General features: G+C 43.1%; 1 protein-coding gene across 12 annotated transcripts in view; it reads right to left on the reverse strand.

The window, feature by feature from the left end:
• ZMIZ1 (zinc finger MIZ-type containing 1) overlaps positions 1-20,253 on the reverse strand; it is a 386,929-nt gene that overhangs the window by 349,252 nt on the left and 17,424 nt on the right. The gene's annotated exons all lie outside the window — the stretch shown is intronic.

The raw sequence follows: 20,253 nt of genomic DNA on the forward strand, positions 1-20,253 counted from the left end.
AAAACATAGAATGAGGCAGCCTAACTGCAAATGTACTTAATATTCATGAGATCCTGCTAAGCATCTGATGAGTTTCTCTCTTCCCCTATGTTTGATTTATTGGATCTTTACCTAGTTCAAGAAGCAGCTGTATGGTGCCTTCTGTTATATGTTTAGCACACCGAGTACTATAGACAAAGGAATGTGAAACAACCGTCTAGAAACATAGCAGTGAAAGGCACCTGAAGGTTATCTCATCCAATCTGTGTCTTTAATTCTGGGTCCCTCCAAACAGTGAGCCCCCTGGAGCCCACAGAAATGGGGAAGACGACAGTGTGCCATGGGAGTGGCCCCAGCAACAGGACAGGTCAGTTGTAAAGATCAAGCAAATGAACCTAGCAGGGAGGGACAATGCTGCAGACCACATCTCTGGTTTATTACAAAGGTGTGTTTAATCATATTAACCACACCAAAATGTTGTTGTTAATAATGATGATGGTGATGATGATGATGGTTTAATTTATATCCCACCCATTTAGCTGGGTTTCCCCAGCCACACTGGGTGGCTTACAACGTATATAAACACAACAAAACATCAAACATTCAAAAACAAAATATCCTACACAAACCAATAAATCAATAGAAACCAATATTAACAACAACAACAACAATAACAACAACAATAATAAACAGTTTACAATTATACCCTAATTAAAATAACTGGGTGTCATTCCTCTTCTCCTTCAATGTTAAAATCTACTGCCTGAAATCTACTGCCTAGAGCAAAATATACATCAGAAGGCTTAGTTTGGTCAGAATTGAGTATATACTTCCAAAGTTAACACTAAATAATTACTTCTGGTAAATGAGCACCATAGCTACCAGAGGGCCGTGGAAATTTGTGTCCCAGGCTTTTTGGATTCGTCTACCCATGTACTAGCTGAAACCAAATTATTGGTTGCCAGATGTTAAATATATTGGCATTTTTTCAGCTCTCTTACTCCACAACCTTAGAAAAATAAAAACTGTCTTGTGGGATCAGAATGTTTTCTCAGCATCCCATTTCCAATTATGACCAGCTAGATGGAAACCTGCAAGCCCACCATGAAAACAATAGCTATGTATTTGTGACCCCACAACTAGCATTCTGGGACATAATGCCTCTGCTCTATTGGTTAATCATTATCACCAGTTATTTGTCCAGTCCCCATTTAAAGTTCAGCCAATGGTTGTCACAACAACTTCCAGCAGCCAGTGTTAGAAAGCAGCCAGGAGCTAGGAGCATTTTGCAACTGGTGTGGATCCAATTGCGATCACACGGAGGTCCCTGGATGCCAGGTTGGTTACTGGGGAAAGCAAAATGTCACTTAGAGAAGGATCTGGAAAAATTTCCTTGAAGCTTGAATTTGTTTTATTTTGGATTGTTTTATTTGATGTTTTAATGTGTTGTAAACTGCTCTGAGATTTGTTCTTTAAAATATAAAGCAGCAGAGAAATGAAAACCATGAAAATAACAACAACAATAGATTGCACTGCAAAAAGACAAACAAAAAACAGCACCTAGACATTGCACTGTAGTGACCATAACCTATGTTTAAGGTGCCATTTGGCAATTAGATTACAGTGGTACCTCGGGTTAAGTGCTTAATTCGTTCCGGAGGTCCGTTCTTAACCTGAAACTGTTCTTAACCTGAAGCACCACTTTAGTTAATGGGGCCTCCTGCTGCCACCGTGCCGCCAGAGCACGATTTCTGTTCTTATCCTGAAGAAAAGTTCTTAACCTGAAGCACTATTTCTGGGTTAGTGGAGTGTGTAACCTGAAGCGTATGTAACCTGAAGCGTATGTAACCTGAGGTACCACTGTATATATCTGAGTTTCTAACACTGGTGGCAGTGAATTCTATATGTGAATTGTGCTTTGTGTGAAGAAGTATTTTCTTTTGGCTGACTGTTCTAAGTTTCCCGTCAATCGATTTCATTGAACAACCTCAAATTCAAGTATTGTGAGTGAAAGAGAGAATATTGTCCCTAAATCCCTATCATGTCAATCCTTGATGACAATTCTTCAACATTTTATCCAATTCAGCTCTTTGATAAAGATTAAGAGTTTGAAAAAGTTAACCCTGATCCAGAGTGAGTGACCGATATGAGAGATTCCCCCACCCCCTTTCATTCTGCTTCAGCCCTCAAAACAACTTTACAATTTACTACGCATTCAAGAAAGTTTGCACAGCCTTAATCTGGTCTGATAATCCGTTATTACTTATAATGGCAATAACAATTAGACTCCAGGGAATGGACAGGAAATAAGACCTAGGGGACGTATCATAAGCCAGTAAGAGTCCAAGACCCACATCCTCGAAGTTTGCAAGTGCAGAATGCTGTCATGACAACCACATGTGGAAGACACCATGTCAGACAGAAGACATCTTATTAATGACAGCTTATGTCAAACAAACGGCTTCTTAAGAAAAGCAGCTAATTATCTGAAGACATGAATTCTACAAGGACGTAAGAAATGTGCTCAGCACTACTTCCCATCAGCAGATTAATTTAAATCCATGTGACACTCCTATTTTCCATTTAAGTCATGCAATGCTATAAACACATTATAGCAAACTTGGAAAGCAGGTCTACATTTTTAAAAAAGGGGCAAGAAAAGAAGTTGCCACATGCTGGAAGGTTATTGCTGAACATGAACTTGCCATCATGGTGCATTGGGGGAAGTGTGGGGCACACAGGGGAAGGATGGAGGAAGCCCCACTGAGCTAGCAGACAGCCCTTGTACTGGCTTCCGCTAGTGCACCAAGTTGCTTGGATCCGGGCCTAAATCTTAGACCACAGGAAGCTGCCTTTATACCAGCTGAGGCCTCTTCCCTGAGGCCTTTCATCTCGCTATCTTTTCTCCTTTATTTTCCAGTATTCTCCTGTGTATGACCTCCACACTTCAACTCAGCCCTCCTCAGCTACCCAAAAGTCTCACGCTCTTTTAATTGGTGTCATCCATTCTCCCTTGCTGCCTAAAACTCCCTCCTAGGTACACATTTCACATTTCCCACCTCTTTCGCCCCCCCCCCCCATCAGATATCTGAAAACTCATAAATGCTGCCAACCTTTTGGCTTCATACCAATAAAACCTAGGGGGCATGATTGGGCTGTTTTTATTATGTAAACCACCCTGAGATCTACAGGTATAGGGCGATATATAAATTTAATAAATAGTAGCAGCAGCAGCAGCAGTCAAATGCACCTAAATTAAAAGCAGCATCTGCTCACCTTCATGGCATGCAAGCCTGTACAGTGGTACCCCGGGGTTACAGACGCTTCAGGTTACAGACTCCGCTAACCCAGAAATAGTACCTCAGGTTAAGAACTTTGCTTCAGGATGAGAACAGAAATCGCACGGTGGTGGCACGGCGGCTTCAGGTTAAGTGGTGGTGCTTCAGGTTAAGCTAAAGTGGTGCTTCAGGTTAAGAACAGTTTCAGGTTAAGAATGGACCTCCAGAACAAATTAAGTTCTTAACCCAAGGTACCATTGTATTTCCACCCTTCATGATCTCCACTCTCATTCAGATTGTAGCTCCTTGGGGCAGGGGTTTATCTTTTTGCTTATATTAATTATCAGTACATAACTGATGCAATACTAATAAAACAAAACTTGCCCCTTGAAAGTTTGGTGTCTCTTAACAAACTGATGGTATAGTTTGCCAAAACATGTCTAACTGGCTTGATTCAGACACACAATAATATTGAGCGGAGAAACTGTAGCGTGCCATCGACCTCTGCAGCTCCTCTGCAGTTCTTTGCCCTTTCCTAGTGCTCTTAGGCACCTGAGTTTTGCTTAAGAAACCATGGTATCATTGTCAGTCTCCTGGGATGTCTGTACTTACAAATTAATTTAAAGAGCCCTTCCAAACCAAACTATGAAACCAGGATGGGACCCTGGTTTGGAGGGGGCCATAAACCACAATTTTCTGGTTCAGACATCACAGTTTAAGAAACCACGATAACTTTGCTGAGGGGAGGTGCCAGAGGAATGGGGCAAGTGGACACATGGCTGGTTCCTGGGCCAGAAAATTGTGTGTTATGAAAGGGAGACGACCACATCTGAACCAGGCAATTATTCCCTGTAAATTTCAATATCAGAAAGGTGTCAGTGGAAAGCCAGCACTGCTACCTTTCTCCAAATTTAATCACCCTCTCATAAACCTCAGCAGTATCTTGAATAGTTTTCAATAACTGATAACGTAACATGACAGGAGACCATTATGAACTTTCTTAACCCTGGTACCAGTCTGATCTCAAACACATGTCCTAAAAGACATTCAGGAGATATCTTGAGTTCCTTGCAACTTATATAAGGATAAGCTAACTTAAATCTACTCAACATCTGAATGGACGCCATCAAGATAATGGTGGGATAACTTTGAGACAGAAGGCAGAAAAGGATGGCCAATTTAGTCGCCTTCGCTAGTATCACGTTCTTCAGTTGTTAATGAGCAAATGGACAAAGTGGGAAATAGATAGTAAACTTTGAAATAAATTCAGCAGAACAGTAAAACTATCCTTCAAAGTGTTGGTGCTGACCTTTAAAGCCCTAAACGGCCTCGGTCCTGTATACCTGAAGGAGCGTCTCCACCCCCATCGTTCAGCCTGGACACTGAGATCCAGTGCCGAGGGCCTTCTGGCAGTTCCCTCATTGCAAGAAGTGAGGTTACAGGGAACCAGACAGAGGGCCTTCTCAGTAGTGGCACCCACCCTGTGGAACATCCTCCCACCAGATGTGAAGGAAATAAGCAGCTATCTTCTCTTTAAAAGACATCTGAAGGCAGCCCTGTTTAGGGAAGTTTTTAATATTTAATGCTGTATTGTTTTTAACACTCAATTGGAAGCCATCCAGAGTGGCTGGGGAAACTCAGCCAGATGGGCAGGGTATAAATAATAAATTATTATTATTATTATTATTATTATTATTATTATTATCCTTCCTACTGCATTGGCTGACTTTAGGATTAAAAACCATAGATTCTAAATGTTTTTTTAATTCTCAAAGCTCCAACAAGAATTTTACCCAGTGCCCTCAAAAAACCAATATCCACTCCACCTTAAAGACAGGTATTCCCTTCCCCCACCTCCATTTCTGGATTGGCTATTAGTGTGAGTTCTGTGGAAAAATTGTCATGCTCACATCCTATAGGCTTTTGAGAATAGTTAGGCATTCTTTCACTCTTTAGATCAAGCTGCATGTTATAGGATTTGCTGCCTATTTAAATTGTAATTTGGCTGTCTTAATTGTAAAATGGCTGTCTTGCCATTTATATATTCCATCACTTTCATTTCATATAATAAACCTATTTCTCTATTACCTTTGTGTCAGAACTTCTTGTTAAGGCCAAACATATACACATAATGGATGCACATCATACTCTAGCAAAAGATCCCAAACCTCTTGGTAGTGTGTGCATGAATACACATGAGTGCTGGGCATGCATATGGATTCAGACCAGTGATATTTTTCTAGAAAAATGGTGTTGGAACTCTCCATGAACACCTCCCTTGTTGTCTTAGAATGGCAATGGCGCCCACCTGAGAGGCGCCAGAACTGAGTTCCAGCAAGTTCTGGCTGGGGAAAAAAAGCCCTGGTTCAGACACCTACTTTGTAACAACTTTGTGCTGGTTTTCTACACCTGAATGTAGGCATTCACTTTCACTGCTGTTTGGTACGGAGGGCAGAAGAGAGAGTGAGCAAGCAGCTTGAACTTCTGAGTGGTGATAAATAAGGTTTGTTGGCAAAGTTAACTGCAGTCCTGGGACGCGAGCCAAATCTCCCTTAACAATAGGAAAAACACTACAACTCTAACATTCAAAATATTATTTAACTTGTAAAGCCTCCTTTGTTGCAGTCTCTGCTCCTGAATGTCAGCCGCATTCTGAAGACAAACTATTTCCTCTTAAGCATGTACAATATTGTCAGAGTTGTAAAGGAGCAGTAATAGGAGAACCAGGCACTTGAACCAGGCTTGGGGGTGGGGTGGGGAGGTGCTTAAAATGATTGCAGAATTCTTAAAAGCTGGTAAAAGGCTTAATCCTGTATAATGATTTACAAAGTGACAAGTAAAATAGATTTACAGTGACAGCTTGAAATGAGACCAACATAAATAAAATTACCGCTCACCCTTTTTATGGCTGGAAACATACACCAATAGGAAGGGCGCTACAGAACCAATGTAACCATGTCTACCCGCACTCCCCACAAGCTGGATCAACATGGGGCAAGGGAAGTGGGGCCAGAGGTGGGGGGAGAAGGAGAGGGAGAGAGGAGAAATCTGCCAGCCCATGAAAGCTATTTCTGTGGGCAAAACACACAGCCGTATGCCTGTAGAAAACAAAAATCTGGAATTTAGCAATCTCTGCACAGCCCATTTAGATAAAAATGCATACTACGGCGTACTTACAATTAACCTGCTGCAGTGATTTGGGTTTACTGATCTGGTAACACTGCATACCTTGTATACAAGAGCAGCCCTCCTGGATCAGAGCAGCTGGTCCCTGCATCCTTTTCCTGGCAGAGACCAGTCACGTGCCTCTGCCATGATTTCAAGGAGGACATGACGGCAACCTTCCTTCCCCATCCTTTCTCCCCGGCGTCTGGTATGCTGTCTCCGAACATGCAAATGCTCTTCAGCTACCTTGACTAATAGCCATTTACACAGTGGCTATTGTATAAATGGAGCAGAAAAGCAGAGCACCAATAAGATCACTAATTATTACTTGGGCTGCAAGCTGTAATTAATACAGCAATCAATCAACTCAAGCGCTAATTGCAGATTTAAGTTCCCCCCACTTAAATCAGTGGGGATGACAACAAAACACCCAGAACTCTTGAAGTGCCCACCATTTTGCAAACCAGATATGCATGCCAGCTGCCTACTCTCCAGGACAGTTGTTGTTGTTGTTGGGCAGGGGGGAGGGAAGTGCCCTGGAGAGAATGGACCCTGCTTTCCCGTCCTTTTATTATGTACCCAAAGCTAGCAACTAAACATTTTTTAAATGAGGTGTTTTAAGGTGCAAGAAAGAAGGCTCAGAATTGACAATATTTTATCCTCCAGGCCCCATAAGCTCAGGGCCCCTTACCATGACAATTGCATTTGCTGCGGCTACCATGCAAAGCATGGAAAGTGTGAAAAGTCTGTGCACGTTCGGAACATGCAATGGGCATGCGTGAGGCAGCCCAGTTGGGGCTCCCAGGCATAGGTATATGTTTATTTAATGATTAAGCAGAGGGCAACTTCACTGTAGCCAAACATGGTGCAGTGGTGCACAAATCACTTTAAACCACAGCTAAGCTTAAAAATAGATTAAAAGTGAACGAGCAGCATGCAAGTGCTTTGGGCTAAAATGGTGACTGTTTTGGTCCTCTACCACTCATCCACTACCAGGAGCTTAGCCATGGTTTGGCATCCAAATCTGGGTTTATGGATTGTTTCCCCTAAAGAAGCCATGAACAGTAAGCCAAGAGCAAACCTTGATTACAGATCGTGGTTTGTTTAGAGAGACACAGACCATGAATGCTGCAAGTTCAGACATAACACCAAGCTAGAATATGGCATGTTTCCCAGCAGGAGGTGTGAGGCAATTGCAATTTAAGCCCCATGAACCAGCAAGCTGCATGCTTCCCTTCAAACTATAGCTATGCTTAGCTATGGTTTAAATATATGCAAACCTGGCAACTGTGAAGCAGCACACATTTTGAGAAGTCTAGCAAGTGACTGAGGTTCTTCTGTCATGATCCATCATCTTCATCTAAAAGACCCAAGCCGAGAACTGAGACAAGAGTCAAGTGCCCATTTTTTTACCCTGGTTCTACTCCAGGGTGATGGCCAACATCTGTAAAAAGAAAACCTGGCAACCCAACTTGTGTATATCAGGCCTCCTGCGCTCCATGTTCCTGCCTTGCAAGATACATTTGCAGCTCCTTTGTTGAGGTCGCTGTCTCTCAAACTGTGTTTACACAAGTGCCAAGGGTGAGTTTTCTTCCATTGAAGCAAACTCAATTCAGCTTCCAGCTGTGCGGCAAAAAGCATTTAAAGGCACACTGGCTAAGAACCAGCTGCTCTTCTTTGCCTGCATTGAATTTCTGTCAGATGCACTGTGTGCACAACCAACCTCTCTGCATTGCTCTGAACTCCTTCCTCTGGAGCCCTGGTCCTTCTGGGGGAGCTGACTAGAGAGAAGATGCTGCACTTTGGCAAGAAGACCATTTCTCCAGATTAATCCCTCCACTTTTACCCAGTGCAGAACAAACAGATTTTCTCCCTCTTGCTCCCTACACAATCTCTACCCTCCCAATAACCTCTCCTACCCTCTCATTTCTGTTTTGGGTTGCTACACTGTTAAGGTACATTGAACCCACTCACTGGCAGAGGAAGAGGAGTGTGGGGGGATCGCACCGCCCCCGGCAGCATGATCCCGGTGGGGTGCCATCGCAGCTGTCCCCCTGCCCGCGCTGGGTGCCACGCCCCCGGGACACACCCCAGCCCCACCCCCACCTGCTCTCTGCACCCCCAGTGCCGGAGCATGAAGCTCTGCCACTGAACCCACTATTGCTAGAAAAGAGCAAGAGGCCAGTTATCACTGTTCAACAGGCTCTCTTTCCACATACATGCCCCCAACCCTGGAAAACAAATGTGGAGGGTAAGAAGTGAATGAGAAAGCATATACACACGCACACCGCACACACACACACACTCTCTCTCTCTCTCTCTCTCTCTCGTCAGGAGCTCCAAATCCATGCATGCTTAGAACTATGGATCAGACCAAGTGTATATCTAGTCTAGGGTTGTGTAGTTTTGAAGAGCATTTGGCTGGGACCGAAGAGGTCCCAAGTTCAAGTCCCACTCAGCCATGACCTTAGGTCATTCTCTTTCACCCTCAAAGGGTTGTTGTGAGGATAGATTTTGGCAGGGTGGGCGAGAACCATGTATTATTATTTACTACCAATAATAACAAGAACAATATTTCAATTTATTACTTACTCTTCACCATAAGGTCACCCTGAGAATCTCAGAGGAAGGTCAGGCTATAAATGTAATAAATAAATGCATAAATAGTTCAGCAGTTTTCAGCTAAACAGATGACCCTGGAAAGCTCACAAGGAGAGTAAGACAAGAGAAAGCCATTCCTTCTTGCCTGTGCTCAGCATCTGATAAAAGTATAGCACCTCCAAATATGGAGGCTGCAGTAAGCAGTCATTACTAATAGCTGTGGTTCAATCTATCCTCCACAAATTTGCCTAATCCTTGTTTAAAGCAATCTCAGCTAGGAGGTCATCACCATCTCTTGTGGCAATAAACTTAATATTTAAAATATGCATTATGTGATAACCAGCTGCCTCCTCCTCCTAAGCACCCCTTAATTTCCTTCCACCTCTCCCAGATTTATAGTCCAGTGAAGAGTGTGGGAGGACTGAGGCTGCAGAAAAAATAAAGGATAAGAGCCCCTGAATAATCAGTGGCTTTGACCCATTTACGTTACAGGTTAGGAGACAGACCTATTCAAGCAATTACATTACTCAATATCCAAAAGCCCTTTTAAAAAATCACAATTAACTAACAATGACCAAGCAGTTTGAACAAAAATACATGTTTGTTAATTGAGAAAAGCTTCAACTCAAGGTATTTTATCATCAGTACTGTATCTAACACACTAATGTGCCTTACGTTCTGAGTGTGATGTTATTAGTATGCCTGTGCCTATGAATGGAAAACTGAGGCTTCGGAAATGGTGATTTGCCCCCCTGAGATAACTCACTGGAAGGGAATGGTAGAATTTGAATCCAGGGGTACCTGATCTAATGCACTGTCTACTAAACCTCATTCAACCACAGAAGAACCACCACCACCATGGGTAATCCTGTTCATGTCAAACACTGCACCCTTTGATTCAAATGCGTATACATCCATAATGACTGTGTGAAGCAGCTCCATGAGACAATATGGAAATTCTGTGGTATTTGAGATGTGATGACTCATTCACACATGGAAGCTGTTGAGTGATGATCAGGGATGTGTCAACAGGACTACTACTGCAGACATTCGAAACCATAGTGAGTACCTCCAGGAAGCCAGCACCCCTTGCAGACCTTCAGGCAGAGTAGGGGAAGCCGTCGATCTCTTGGGGATGCTCTAGCTCTGAATCTCCTGCATCAAAGCTTCCTGATTATGCTTATTTGAGGAAAAAGAAACCACCACCCCCATTTTGGACATAAACACTAAGCTGGAGAACATGGTCCATTGCTCCTTTGCTGTCGCCATCACCTTGTTCGTGACCATTTTAAAAAATGGACACCAACGTAATACGAAGTGTTTGCACGCATCTATATTATACAGATACACTTCTCCAGAAGTCATGGTGGGCTGCAGCTCCTTGATGGATGGAAGTATACATAGGGAGAAATCCAGGTTTGCCTCTGTGGAATCTATGAAATGGACCTCTGCTGTATAATATTTCAAAATTCCCAGCACCTACAGATTTTCAGTATTTGCTTACTCCACAAACCAAGTGTTGTTGCAGCAATTACATTACAGCAGATGTTAGTAGCAACTCCCCTGGTTAAAAAACCCAAAAAACCCAAACTTTGATATATAAAAAGGTTTTAATCACACATTGTGAGAACAAAAATAACACCCTCATTTTAAACAACAGTGAGATTTGACTTCATTCAATCCACGTTTTCAATTCAAGAATTTCTGAAACATCTTAAATGAAATATTTGCCAAGAGCAAGTTCTTTCTATTTCTTCAGCCAAGGCAGGTGCATCTGAAAGTTAGGTGCTTCTCTATAAAGCATTCTTTGTCTTTTAAGAATATATCTGAAGCCACTTAACAATCCCTGTTGCGGAGGGGGGACCAGAGTCTTTAACTGGGGGGGGGGGGACCAGACATGTACTTCCAAAAGTGAACAACGTTTAAACGTAAGCAATAAAGTTGTGCATCTGAAAAATTGCATCCCACACTCATCCCCAAAAGGTGCTCTCAATTTCTCACAATGTATCACAAAAGAATAATTAAGATGTGCAACAAAAATTCAGCAATAGATGCAGCAAGCTTTCTGACCATACTTATAAGAACGTCAATCACATCCATCTCTCTCTCTCTCTCTCTCTCTCTCACACACACACACACACACACACAGTGGAGAAGTATAAAAGCTGGGGAACAAAGTGTTAGAAACAGGATATATAAGCTAGGCACCAAATGGCCCCTTAAACCAAGATTACAATCACCAAAACGGAATGTCTAGTTGCCATTTTGGGGCAAGACAGCTCTAAAGCCTTGTTTTTCAAATGATGGACTGGCTGTGGTTGATTCTCAGTCAAACATCTGGCTAGTTCAGATGTCAACACTGAGCTAGGTTAAGAACTATGAGAACTTAAAGAAGAAAGTTCACTTTACCCAGGGACAGTTCACCTATAGACTGGCCTATTCCTACAGGATGTGATACGAGTGTGTGAAAACAGTCGAGATCCAATGATCCTCAGGCATGCACCTTCAAATGGTGGAGATGTTGGGCACCATCCTGGCACCCAGGCATCTTCACTTGGTTGCAAGTGGCCAATAGCCAGGTACAAAATGCGCCTGGCAAATTTCAAACACTGGGAACAAAACACTGCACTGTGTTCACCACTCCACTCCATAGGTGGCTCTCTTGCTTCCTTGCTCGCTCCCCGCTGCCTAAGCTCCAGAGCATCACAGTCATGAGCCCCAATGTGGTAAGTCAAGGGACAGAAAAGGAGGCTGGGCATAGTGGGGAAAACAATTCCCTAATCAACTTTGTCATGTTCTGATTTTGATGCCTTGATCTTCAGCTCCCATGCTGTCTGACTGAAAAACGGACAGAAGGAAGTGATTAAGTCTGCTTCCTTGTACAATGGCCCTTTACTCACCCTTCAGAGCAACTAGGGTGAACCCGATACCCATCCTTATCTACTTGTATCACTTCCCCTAAGTCTGACCCTCTAGCAGCCCCTCCCTCAAAAATTAGCTCTGTGTTACTTCTTTTCACAAAGATCAGGGCTATGTGCAGGTTGCATTTCTGGAGTAGTGCAGAAGCTGGCAGACAGCACAACACTAAACATAGATTTCAGCTTCCTGGGAATCTTAGCTGTCATTTCTTTTCAGAAAAAGAGCAAGTTTCTGGACTTTGTGGTAGTTAAGTCATGCGTCTTTTGAAAATTTGTGTGAGTAGCGCCTGCTGAAATCTCAGAAGCCTGAATAATGGCTATCCCCCCCCCCCCAGTGGTTGGGAGAGGGCTTTCAGGGCCCTTGATGTTCCCCCCACGACTGGCAAAATCAGAACTAACCTGGATGCAAAACAGCAGAAATGGAGGAATGCATTATGCAAAGTTAAGAGACATTATACAAAATGTGCTTGATTTGTATAATTTATACAGGGCACAGAGTTCAGGTTAAGTTTATATTGCCTGGAATTAGAATTTTAAATTTATAGCGCAGACTACACACAGCCCATGACTAAGATGGAGCCAGGAATGCAGAGCCTTCTCCATCTGCAGCAGGAGGGCTGCCCCAGGCATGTACCTAGGCAATGTCAAGGCCATGTTCATTCCCTGCTTAGCATTTAAGCACTGACATTTCTTCTTTACTCTTGACGTTTCTGTTTCAGAAGCAATAAGGGGAGGGCACCAATATTATTTGCTCTTTCCCAGCCACAACTGCACCCTGACCAAATAATTGAAATGCTGGGACAGGTGGACCTGTGGCCTTCGAGATGCTGTTAGGCTTCTTCACCCATCATTCTTTGCTCATTGGCTATGCTGGCTGGGGCTGATGCAAGCTGAAGTCCAGCAACATCTCAAGGACCGCAGGTTTCCCACCCCTACAACGGAGCTTACTTAGATGTTCCTGGTGGTTTGTGCCCAGACAGCAGAACAAAACACAAACACACACACACACAGAGAGAAGCTGTTTTAAAGACAGCTGAAAACAATCCATAATTGCCCCAACTGCTGAGAACTGTTTTCTACCAGCTTCCTAGACAATCATCTGAAATAAGTTTTCAAATGAAAAAGAGTCTCGATTTAGTCAATGCACCTAATAGAAAGGAAACGCCACCATTAAATGCACCATGAGTAAAAATGAAAGTCCATAATCCTGTAGGCACACCACATCGAGCCCCAAAGCGACTGCACTTCTCTTAATTGCCTAGCCGTGACTGGCTGTGCGATGGGGAAAGTCACCTACATGCGCTGGGAAAGGTGGTTTCTGAACAGATCAGAAGCTAGAGCAATAATTCTTACCTGGAAAGTGCTGTTTGCAGCTGCTCCGCGATTTGTCAGCACACACACCGCTCTCTCCTCATGATTTATGATGTTCTATCCAGCACTGAACCTTCTATTACTATTCTCATTTATTGCCTGCAGCTGTCACTCTTATCGGCAATTCCACAGTTGGTTTTGTAGGTGAAAAATCAAAAAGGTATTTAGAGCACACACCCAGAGACACCGTTTTACTCAAACCAAATCGGCAGGCTGCATTAAGTGGTGTGAAGGACTTGCAGAGTGCAGCCACAAATTTGGGCAGACATTAAACGCAAGCGCAGCAGCCAAGACTGTGCAGCCTCGGCCTGGAAGTGCCCAATTCAAAACTTGTTAGGCGGCCTTAGGCAAGACACAACAACCACTCCACCAAGGGATCCGTCAGAAAGGAAACAATGGTGGTCTCCCTTACAGGGATGTTTTAATGATTACTGGGGAAATGCTATATAAATACAGCTAAAGATCTCCATCAAACAACACTATACACACTTCAATGTGCAAAAAGAGCAAGATCATTTCCTGTGTCATGTAGATCGAAAAGGAAGTGCTCTACCCATCTGAAGTCTATTAATATTGATAATAAAATTTCAATAGCATGTTTAGAGGGTGCTTCACCTGTAACCATCGCTGCACTGAGATTCTCTCTAGCTATAAAAAAAGCACAGTGCATTTGCAACCGTTTTCACATCCCTAAAACAGCTACAGAAAAGCAGGTTGCTAAGAACTGCCATTTCCCCAAGCCTTAGCAGCAGTATCAAAAAGCAACTCAAACAAGCCCACCCGGGGAACAGGCCACCCAAGGAAATCACAGCAGCCAATAAGGATTTGAGCCTATGATTCTCCGGCTTTGGTGTTGTGGGTGGGCAAGCAGCAACCGTGCCATAAGGAATGCATGCAAAGAGATATTGTGGCACACCTGGGGAGGAGGAGGAGGAGCCCATGACTGCCCTCAGCATGGAGTCAGGCCTAGGGCTGCCATACATCTGGATTTTCTGGTGCTTAGCCCAAGCCTCCTTGCTTCTTCTGTGGGACATCAATCCTTGCTCCCTGGAGGCAAACACCTTATACTGTATTACTTTAATGGCCTCACAAGCTTATTCAAGATATACTAAGCGCTGTAATCAGTGGCCTGGTCCATGCATAAAGTTTAACCATTGCTTAGCATTGTGCACATGAGCTGAAAGGAGCCACCACAAAACTGGTCATGCAGAAGGAGGAGAGGGGAATGGGGAACATGCGAGGAGAGCTTCGGTAAAGTTTAGTTTCATTTCCCCAGAAACAAAGCTTGTTATTTGGTTTCGAGCAAACTCTGGTTACTTAAACAAGCCCACTTCATAAACCATGGTTTGACGATGGCTTGCTGAGAAGCAGAACAGAGTGCCCTTTAAACCAGAATTTCTGGTTTATATGCACCAACAAGCCAAGTTTCATGGAAAGTGAAATTTAACTCTGCTGAAGTTATCCTTCCAGCTGTGTGAGGAGAAGGGAAGGGGGAGCATGTGAGCCCAAGACTCACAGTGGCTCCTTTGCACATGAAACACTAAACCATGGTTTAGCTTTACATGCTAACACAGTCAGTGTGTCTTCATTTCCTCTTAATTACTAATCTTTGCTATACCATCATGTGCATACCTCCCGTTTGTTGCCTGCTAAGCATCTTCATTTCAAAAATAACATTTTGTGATAAACATTTTGCCAAAGTCCTAAGCATGAAATCCTAAGAAATCCTAAGCATGTTCACTCAGAAATCAGTCTTGCTGTGTTCAGTGCATCTTACTCTCAAGTAAACAAGCATGGGATTACATGGCCATCTGCTTAAATGTTTACCAAAAGTTGTTTTAAATAATGTAAATTAACACAGCACTAGAATGTGCTTGCCGCGTTTCTTGTGCTCCCTATTCTAGTTACTTAAAAACAACAAAAAGAGAATCGCAAACACCTGCCAATCATTACATTAAACTAATATGGGCGTAGGAGGACTTCAATATTGCCAATCTGACGGCAGGGGGAAAAATCGTATTTCAAACTAGACTCAGATAGAAATACGATTTAACCCATGAGTAGAACAAAATCTAACTTTATTCCCTACTTTGCAGCCTATTGCATTTACAGTTTAAAGTGACACAATTTTGCTATACTTCTTGAGTGTGTGCGTGGCAAGACCAGGCTACTAGCCACATTCATTATGAATCCCGTGCACTCTATTCATTTTTTTAAAGGCATTTAATCTAATATTCCATATTAAATCTAAAATATTACAAATTGTTACATCACTAAGGGTGAACCAGAGAGGTGAGGGGACAGAAAAATCCAGGCTGGTGTGGGTGTTCCCCAGCAACAACACCATCTGCCACCCAAGCCCTCACGTCTCTGCAACTACCTAAATAAAACTGAAATGCGCCACATTCATGAATGCACTGCAAAGCAAAATGGGCTTCTGAAGGCAGGTCCACCCCACTTGCTCCACAGCCAAATGCACAAACTGAAGCCAAGTAAAATCCCTGTATTTGAGGCCACGTGAAAATTCTGCTTGTGGTAGCTCATTAATTCAGGATGGCCATCTCCGGAATATAATGTGCATTTGTGAAATAGCCCTTAGTTTCATACTGAGGGGTTTCAGGGTTAACTTAGCGAATGATACAGTTTCCAAACACTGGAACATGACAGAGGGGACCCTTGAGGTGGGAGCAAGCGAGTTCTGAGTATTTTGGCTTCTGGGGTGAGAGCAAATAAGGCTGCTTTAGCCAGTCGCATAAACAAAGAGACAGGTCCTTGCCCCAAGAAGCTCACAATCTCTCAAGCAGAAGCAAGACAGGGCTGAAGCCTCGAAATGAAGGGCACCCATTCATTCTAGCCCAACCGTCTTGCAGCGAACTTCACACAAGACAACCTTTTAGTCTCAAAACAAGCACTAAACATGGAGATTTCATTAGAGCATCATGGGGAATTCATTTAGAATGTGTCACATCACAGTAAAGATCAATCTTCATTAGACAATTAACACACTTATTAGGTTGCAAGTGGAGTGATGATATCGTCACAAGCTAGACGAGGAACTGCAGAGCAGTCAAAAGACAAAATGGAAAGCAGCTGCTGCCGCAGCCAAAGTTACCAACGGCTAATTCTGAGTTCACTTTGTATTTCAAGAAGGGAAGTGGTCACAAAATGGCTGGAGAGACATAACTCAGAAATTTTATTTTTATTTATTTTTATTTATTACATAGGCCTATGTGTGGACTTCAAACCCATTTTTTGCAGGAACTGCTTTCCATAAAAATGATGTCACAACTGAAATGGCCTTCAGTAGCTTATCGCTGACTTTTTGAACCATACCCATGCTTTGCTGTTCTGCTTCTTAGGCAATATAAGCTATCTGTCGTTGTTGTTTTTACCTTTTTTCATTATTTTATTTAGTTCTGGTGTCATATACATAAGAATTAAGGTTACCCAAGCAATAAAAACCATCTTTCTATGAGAAACTGTCCTCCCTCATTCTGAAGGATAGCACATTTGACAGTGGCACATTTGACAGCAAAGCAAGATTGTGGCAGTGCATCTTAAACTCAGCAAGTTCACAGGCCTGTCTGAAATGTGGTACAGTATTGTGTATACTAACGCTACACATGTATGTGGTCAGGAACTGTGCTTTCACAGAACGGGCTGCTTCAGATACAGTGCCAAACCATATTTTAGCTTTACAGGAATGGGCCTGCTGTATACTGAGCGTTTCTCCTCTGCCTGCAGCACACACTAGGAGGAAGAGAAGACTGAAAGAATAATTCCAAGGTTTAAACTAAACCGGGTTTGTTGCTATATCCAACAAGTACAAAATGTATTTAGTTTAAGCTACTGTTCACTCAAACCAGCCAAGATCAACCTGTGGTTTCTAATACTGGTTTGTTCTTATTTTAATAAGCCACCATAAACCAGTCACAGCTCCCAGTTAAAACACAACAACAAATGGGCAAGGACCTGCAGGTGCTTCCAGTCTCCTCCTCTAGCACATGCCATAGTTTAGCATTACATCTGAACAGGGTCATGCAAGCCTGCCCATGTAGATAGTATGCAGGTGTGCATATGGCAGGTCTTGCCACCGTGATCCTATGAGCACTGGATTGTGTGAAAAGATGGTCAATAAATCTAGGAACATGCATGTTCAATCATCATTAATTAATTCAGTATATCACTCACCTCAAAGTAAAAAAAAGCAGTGTACAATAAATGTGCATATTTCCTCGTCCCCACATCAGCAGCTCATTTGTGCCACTTAACTGAGCTCAGTTGGCATATCTGACTTTTATTTTTTTAATGAGCCAGGATATACATGAGAAATGGGAAATCAGAAAACAACAGAATAGCCGAGTGTCCTGGTGGTTAAGCAAGTATACCCGCAGCCAGGTATACAGCCAAAGCACTCTTTAAAAAAATCAATTCCAATTTTTATTCTCACATTATTTCTCATCACAGCAGGGAATGCAACCTCTGTTGCCCCTTTCTGTTTCATGAACTGTTGAGTAATTTTAAAACCAGGCTCAGTGTAGGGTACAGAATAGGCCTGTTTTTCACAGAACACGCATTGGCAATGCATTACCAAGCTATGGTTTAGTGTTGTGAGCCTGAACAGAGCCTAGGACTCACATACACTCTGCTCCCCCAGTGCTGAAGAGGACTTTGCCAGAGTTTAGTTTCACATCCTACTAATTCTGTCTTGGCATATCAGAGGAACCAATCTCCTGGTTTAAGACCAACTGCGGACTGTTTCAAAGCATGTCAATTTTAAACTATGGTTATGAAGTCAACTTCCTCAGCTGTTCTGTATCAGTAAAAAAAGGTAAAGGTTAAGGACTCCTGACAGTTAAGTCCAGTCACGAACAACTCTGGGGTTGCAGTGCTCATCTCGTTTTACTGGCTGAGGGAGCCGGTGTACAGCTTCCGGGTCATGTGGCCAGCATGACTAAGCCACTTCTGGCGAACCAGAGCAGCGCCTTCCTGCCTATTTATCTACTTGCACTTTGACATGCTTTCGAACTGCTAGGTTGGCAGGAGCAGGGACTGAACAATGGGAGCTCACCCCGTCATGGAGATTCGAACCACCGACCTTCTGATCAGTAGGCCCTAGGCTCAGTGGTTTAGATCACAGCGCCACCCGCGTCCCACTCTGTATCAGTACATGAGGCCAAAAAGTGAGAAGGGACAGGAGTGTGTGTGCAGAAGCATAAGCTCCACCCACAACCTTCCTGTCTTACACAAGATGAGATTCTAAATCCTAGGTTTGTGAGTTCAATCCCCACGCTGGGCAAAAGATCCTGTGGTTGGACTAGATGGTCCTTGGGGAGTCTACCATTCTATGATTCTAAGGTAGCATTTGGGCATGTTAGAAACTTTACCACAACTGGAAAATGACTAAAAGTAGTCCACAAGACCACTTTTCACAAATGTGTCTTCCCCATTCCCTTTTAAAGCAGTCTAGATTAGTTGCCTTATCCGCCATGAATTTGTCTAATCCTATTTTAAAGCCATCCAAATTGGTGGCCATCATTGCATCACTTGGGAGTGAACTCCGTCGTTTCCCTATGTGTTGAGTGAACAAGCACCTTCTTTTCTCTTTCCTGAATCTTCCGACATTCAGTTTCATTAATGTCCCCAAGTTCTGCTATTATGAGAGAGTGAAACCTCTCCCTAACCAGTTTTTCCACACTGTATATAATTTGATACACCTCTGTCAGGTCCCTCCTTATTCACCTTTCTCTAAACCAAAAAGCCTCAAATGTTGCAACCTTTCCACATAGGGAAGTTGCTCCAACTCCTTGTCATTTTGGTTGCCTTTTTCTGAATCTTTTCTGACTCTGCAACAATACAAGGCAACTACAACAACACACGATATTTGAAGTGCACTTGCACCATCAATTAGTATAATGGCACGACAAAGTTTGATTTTCAACTCCTTTCCTAAGGGGGCCTCCAATACTGCACAGCTCTATAATGTCTCTCTCTATTTTTCTCTGAAATCTCTCCCCCATTCTAGCCCAAGGAAAGCAGAGGTGCTGCTATGTTGGCTCATAAATGATAAATTTACACGTCGTTTCTGAACCAGCTAGGCAGGATTCTCAGCCTTCCCTGGGCTGTGGAGAGATGCCACTGGAGCTGTGCAGTGGTGCAAAGGCTTAACAGCATCTCAGCACTGAGGAGGCTGAAGATAGCCTGCAGATAGTTGTTTGGGCCAAAAGCACCATTTCCCCACACAAGCTCTCAGGAAGGAGCACTGCAAGTCAGTAGTCAGGATATCCTGGCCTGTCTTTTTCTAGGAGCTTTTCAGCAAGGGTAAGCCACACGTCTCTACCTTCGTAAAGCTGAAAGCAAGGAGATTACCGTATTTTAACTAGCTGCTTGAACTTACAACCAGCATCCACTCCCAAGGCTGCAAGGGAAGTTTTAGACAGGTGGGACAGACAGATCAAAGCCAATATCAGAGGCAACATTGCAATGGAATCTGTACAATGTGCATTGGGTTATCCCTATCCTTGGAGCTTAACTTAAAAGTCACAGAAGCCTTCAGAAAGAAGTAAGCAGCAATCAATGTGCACCAGAATAGAGAGATTATATTTTAAAAGGCCACAACAAATGGAGGAACATTAAGGGACCTATCACTCAGGCATTATCTGAAAAGAGCTCCTTTGTCAAACCTTGCATAGACCCATCACATGATCAAGCCCTTATAACTTATGACCCATCATAAATTATTGCAACAGTGTTAGCAACTGGTATCCTTGGGCAGCTGCCAGCGCCTTGGTACATTGGCAGAGTCCACTGCTAATTCCTGCCCTGGTTTCCCTTTAATTTTTTCTTTTTTGGGGGGGATGACACAATGGGCAGTGCTAGGCAACCACAGCTAGCCCCCATTTACTTTCCTCAGTGTGGCATTAACTCTGAGGTATTGTGGG

The sequence above is a fragment of the Podarcis pityusensis genome, assembly GCF_964106645.2.
Source record: "Podarcis pityusensis genome assembly, chromosome: 5".
NCBI lineage: Eukaryota > Metazoa > Chordata > Lepidosauria > Squamata > Lacertidae > Podarcis > Podarcis pityusensis.